The following is a 5918-nucleotide window of genomic DNA, read 5'->3' on the forward strand; positions in this document are numbered from 1 at the left end:
GGGATTGAACTCAGACCCTTGTGCTTGGCCAGGGAAGTGCTTATTCCACTGAGCCATCTCCCTGGCCCAAAGCACCACCTTTTTCTTTTCTTTTTTTTCTGGTACCAGGGATTGAACTGAGGACCTTGTGCTTGCTAGGCAGGCACTTAAGCCATTCAGCTATCTCCCTAGCCCTTGGATTTTCTTCTAGTAAAAAATAAAAATTAGATTTTCATATGCAAAATTCAGTGTCAGTGCATTAAATGCTTAAGCATAATATAAATTCTAGAAGATATAGTGGAAGATGCCAACTATTCTTGTGTCCTCTACTTTGAATGTTTTAATAAGCACGGTGTTTACTTACTGTAAATATTAATTTTGGCAGTAATATTTTTGGTGGGACACTAAAAGCACAGATAGGCAACAAAAGCAAAAGTTAGTGGAACTAATAAAACGTTTCTGTACACAAAGGAAGCAATCAACAAAATGAAAAGTAAATTTACGAGAGAAAACATTTGCTAACTATGTCTGAAGGGTGGTTAGAATCAAAATGTGAAAGGAGCTCATACTCCATAGTAAAAAGGCAAATAAGCCAATTAAAATGGTCAAAGAAACTCAGTAAACATTTTCCAAAGAAGATATACACATGGCCAGTAGAGATATGAAAATATACTTAAATTCACTAATCAGAGTTTCAAATCACAACCATGTAAAATATCACATTACACATATTAGGATGATTGTAATAAAGTCGAGAGACAACAGGCATTGTAAGGATGAGTCCTCAAAATATTAAAAATAGAATTACCACATTATTCATCATTCTCACTTCTGATGTGTGTGTGTGTGTGTGTGTGTGTGTGTGTGTGATCTCAGTTTGTTAGAGAGATGCCTTCACTCTTTATTTTAATGGCATCGTTATTCATAGTAGCCAAGGTGTGGAAACAATTGAAGTGTTTGTCAGTGGATGAAGGGATAAAGATAATGTGGTATGCATGTGTGTATAACAAAATAGTATTCCACCTTAAAAGAGTAGGCAGTGTTGTCACTTTTGAAAACATCAGTGAATCTGGAGAGCATTATGCCAAGTTAAATAAGCCAAACACTGGGAGATAAATGTTCTGTGATCTCTCTTATATACTGCGTCTGAAAAAAATATAGGAACAAAATAAAAAAGGGTTCCCCTTATAAAAAAAAGTAAAAGAATAAAGGGGACTAGGGAAAAGGGAATGATGTTGGTAGAGTACAAACTTTTAGTTACAATATAAAAGAATTATAGAGTTCTAATATATAGCATGATTATAATTAATATTTTATACTTGAAATTTGCTAGGAAAGTTATTATTTTTCTTTTTTCTTTTTTTTTGGTGGAATCAGGGATTGAATTTAGGCCCTTGTGCTTGCCAGGTAAGTGCTTATTCTACTGAGCCATCTCCCTGGCCCTGAAAGTTACTATTTTTAATGAGTTTAGGACAGTCTGCAGGGTGTACAGGGTTTCAGTACATAGATCAGACTCATAGTGATCCTCCTGTTTTCAGCCTCCCAAGCTCTGGGATTACAGGCAGGTGCCACCATGCCCAGGCTAAATCGCCATCTCAGTGTGCCCTGGGGCCGGGGCTGGCACGTCACATCGGGGAATTGAACCCTGGCCACTGCACTCTGCCGAAGCAGGCTTGCTAGCAAAGTTATTAAGTGTTACTGTTGTGTCCATACAAACTTGATTATGATAATCACTGCACATTGTATACATATATCAAAATATGGTGTATATCTTAAATATGCATGATTTTTATTAGTAATTTATACCTCAGTAGAGCTTGAAAAAAACAATGTAAATTCTTTTATTCACTACTGGTATTTGTGTGTGTGTGTGTGTGTGTGTGTGTGTGTGTGAGTGAGTGTCGGGAATCAAACTCATAACTTCGTGCTTGTCAGGCAGCTGTTGTGCCACTGAGCTATATCCTGGCCCTATTTTCCTTTTTTTGAACAAGAAGGCTATATGACATATGATAGAATGCATTGACATCAATTTGGAAGGTTCTGTTTTTCTATATAATTGAGTCTGACTATAAGAATTAGCTTCTGACTTCAGGGTTTTTAAAACCTTGTTTTCAGGAGAGGGGAATTTCCTGTCTGGTCCTATCTTCTTGGATGGATCATCTGTGAGCTTTGGTCTCAATAAACTAAGCAAAGAACTTGGCAGAAATTAAATTCTAGGTCAGTTATGTACCACCTGTTTAGAAAATGAGGCCTATGATGTTCTTTGTGTGATTTACCATTGCTGAAGCTATTAGGTTGCTCTTGGTATGTGGATGGAAGTTGAGATGTGTAGGTACTAGTGAGCAGGCAAATCAGTCAGAGTCCATTGAAGATCTTGGTTAGGCCTGTGCACTGAACTCTCAGTTCTTAAGTGAAAGGGTTTCAGGTATTCATTTTTTGGCAGATGATCAGATAGATCTGAACTTGCTAGGTTCATGTTTTCCTGAGGGTAGAATCAACTCTGCTCTCAAAAGCATTATGTAACTGGATGATTGGTTCACCTGGTATTTACCCCAACATGTTGGATCAGAAATATAATTAAGTTCAAGCAGGGCTAGCTTTGCAATTCTGTTTATGACTGTGCCACTCTTACATTTAAAAAAATAATTTTATTGAGAAACAAATATCAATGAAACAATTTCATAACCGATTACTGGCACATTTTCAATAATTAATACATTGTATATTGTTGTCTTAGTGGTTATCCATAAAGAATATTTATTTATTTATTTATTTATTTATTTTGTGGAACCAGGGATTGAACTCAGGCCGTTGCGCTTGTCAGGGAAGCACTTACTCCACTGAGCCATCTCCCTGGCATTCAAATCTATTGTTTTTTCTTTTTTTTGGAGCAGGGGGGAACAGGGATTGAACTCAGGCCCTTGCGCTTGCCAGGCAATCACTTATTCTACTGAGCCATCTCCCTGGCTCCACTCCTACGTTTTATTTCTATGGATATACAAGAATATCCTTTAAAACTAGAAATACTAGACTTCTGTCAGCTAATGCTATATAATTGGAAGGGGGAATTCTCTAGCATGTTTTCCTGTTACTCCTGTTGCATGAACCCTAGGTGAGAAGGAAATCCAGTCATAGAATTCAAAGGCAACGGTTTCTCCTATTTTATCTCTAATGCCATCCTGTAATCACTAACTATATTGCTTATCACTCATTAGAGTCTGATGAATTAACTGTAAGGATATATTCTTTTTACCTTGAGATACAGAACATTTTTCTATTGGCTTATTTTCATCTTTCGTAGCTCAAGAAATACAGGCTTTTGAAAATATTGTTTTTAACTTAGAAATTGCAGTTCAATTTCATATTATGTTTTGACAGTTTAGGTAGTGGTAATTTTCTGATGCCTGTTTTGTTTCCTGTATGATGCACATCACCACTTGGTGGAGCTCTTTTACAAGTAAGTGCATTATAAAAATGCAGGCTCATACAGTTGATGTTAACTAAGGGTTATCAGGGTGGTTCAAATGAATTCAACTAAGTGACACCACAATAGGGTTGCCTCTTCAAGTACTGACTGTAGATTTTGATTTCAATTATATATTTTTTTACATTAAATTCCTAGAGAATATGGAGATAAAAATTTAAAAAATGAAAAATATTTAAAGAATATGAATAAACAATTGCATGTTTTTACACAGAAATTTAGAAATCTAACCATATACAGCATTGTAGCAGACAGTCCTGTGACATTTCTTTTTCTTGTGTCTTTTTTTTTTTCATTTATTACCCATTAAAAGAAAAAAAAAAACTTTTACTTGTGAGACAGTATGGCAATAATTAGTATGTCATGACAAGAAGTACGTATTTAGAAAACCAGAATGACAGGTATTCCAAGTGTGACCCTTCTGTTACACATTGCTATCTTCAGTGCAGTTGCTTCGTTCACAGGTATCAGCATGTATAGTTAGGGTGAGAATCCTACCAATTAACTGCTAGTTTCAAAAACCTGCTGATGTTTCTCAGGATCATTGTCTTGCCCATCTTGTGCATATAAATGTATGGCTTTGTACCTGTCCAGTTTCCCAGCTTGTCTCCTTGGCCTCTCCTTGTTGCCAATCCTCAAGTTCTTGCTTTCCTTTTAATTGTGCTATACCTTTCTATTTGTATTTCTTCTTTTGAGTTCTTATACTAGGGAGACAATACGATATTTATACATGTGTGTCTGGTTTATTTCACTTATGAGTATATCTTCAAGTGGCATTCACTTAAATACAAATGCTTCAAGTTTATCATTCTTTACACCTGAGTAGTAGTTCACTGTGTAAAAATACCACATCTTTTTCAGCCATTCCTCATGTGATGGTCATCTTAGTTGTTTCCAAGATTTGGCTATCACAAGTTGAGCTGCTATGAACATAGGTACACATATATCACTATGATATGACGTTTTCAGTTCCTCCGGGAAGATTCCCAGTAGGGGGATAGCTGGCTTGATTGGAATTTCCAGTCCTTGTTTCTTAAGGAGTCTCCACACTGGTTTCCATGGTGGTTGTACTACTCTACATTCCAACCACCAGTGGAGAAGGGTTCCCTTTTACACACAGCCTCTTCAACATTTGTTGTTGGTTGATTTCTTTATAATGGCCATTCTTTCTGGGGTGAGATGGTATCTCAGTGTTGTTTCAATTTGCATTTCACGGATGGCTAGTGATGTGAAGCATTTTTTCATATAGTTATTCACTTCCTTAATTTCATCCTCTGAGAAGTGTGTGTTTATTTCCGATGCCCATTTCTGTATTGGGTCTTTCAATTTAGGGGCCCTAATGTATTTTAGTTCTTTATAATTTCTAGAGAGCAGACCTTTGTCTGAGTGCTTATTAGTTAAGATTTTTTTGAAATTTGTTGGCTGTTTTTTCACTTTGTTGGTAATTTATTTTGATGTGCAAAAACTTATCAGTAAGAGTTGGTCCCAGTTGTTAATTCTTTCAGATGTTTCCCTTGTGATTTGATTTTTGTTCATGAAATCTTTGTCTACCCCCATGTCTTCAAGAGTTCCTCCTACTTTCTCTTCCAGGAGATTTAGTGTTTCTGGTTTGTTTGTTTGTTTTTAAAAAATGTATTTATTATAGGAAAGGATATGTGGTCAAAATGCCTTTTGTCAACTATTTTAATTAACAACAGCAACTACAACAAAAAAGAATGCCTTGTAATTGGGGAATCACGTATTTGACCATATTAAGTATATTTCTTTGTAATCTTTGTGCTTTTTTGTAGATGGTGCAAAAATGAATTCAAATAAGTCCTGTTTACATTTTGAACAAGCAGGATTTGAAATGAGGATTTCTGCTATACAGAAAGGCAGTATTCATACTTTGAAAAATAATCAGAGCTGCTTTTCAGCCAGCATGTTCTTTTTTTAATTTTTTATTTTGTTTCCCATAATTTTATTGATAAACAAATAGCAATGAGATAGTTTCAAATCAAATTGGTAGGACAGTTTCAACAATTAACACATTGCATACATTCTTCCTAGTGGTTAATTGCTGTACAAGATACAGACTCGACATCCTATTTACAAACACTATTAGAACAAATCACTCTATTAAGAAAATGTAACTATATATCTATCCTAACCACTTTGAATACACAGATACAAAATGGACATTCATCTGTATACCCTTTTTTAGTTAAGTTCCGTTATTTGAATATTATGGGTGTGTAAACCCAGCAAAATATTCTAAAAGAGTCCATTAGCCCATAATAGTATTGGATCTTCCGCTTGACTGGCAATGTCAGAAATTGTTGACCTGAGTCCCCTACAGCTCAACATAACACCATGGCTTTACTTCTTATATTTCATTTTTATACGTTTTTGCTGGATGGTTAAAACTAAGGTAAAGCAGAACTTATGCAACAAGAGTTGTAGCTTTTGGGTCTGA

General features: G+C 35.6%; 1 protein-coding gene and 1 pseudogene across 1 annotated transcript in view; both read left to right on the plus strand.

Moving 5' to 3' along the window:
• The window catches only part of Rb1 (RB transcriptional corepressor 1), a 205735-nt gene that overhangs the window by 45584 nt on the left and 154233 nt on the right, over positions 1-5918 (plus strand). The window lies entirely within an intron of this gene.
• The window catches only part of LOC101568269, a 35218-nt pseudogene that overhangs the window by 28673 nt on the left and 627 nt on the right, over positions 1-5918 (plus strand).

Source organism: Octodon degus, unplaced genomic scaffold (genome assembly GCF_000260255.1).
Source record: "Octodon degus isolate 3935 unplaced genomic scaffold, OctDeg1.0 scaffold00051, whole genome shotgun sequence".
NCBI classification, from domain to species: Eukaryota; Metazoa; Chordata; class Mammalia; order Rodentia; family Octodontidae; genus Octodon; species Octodon degus.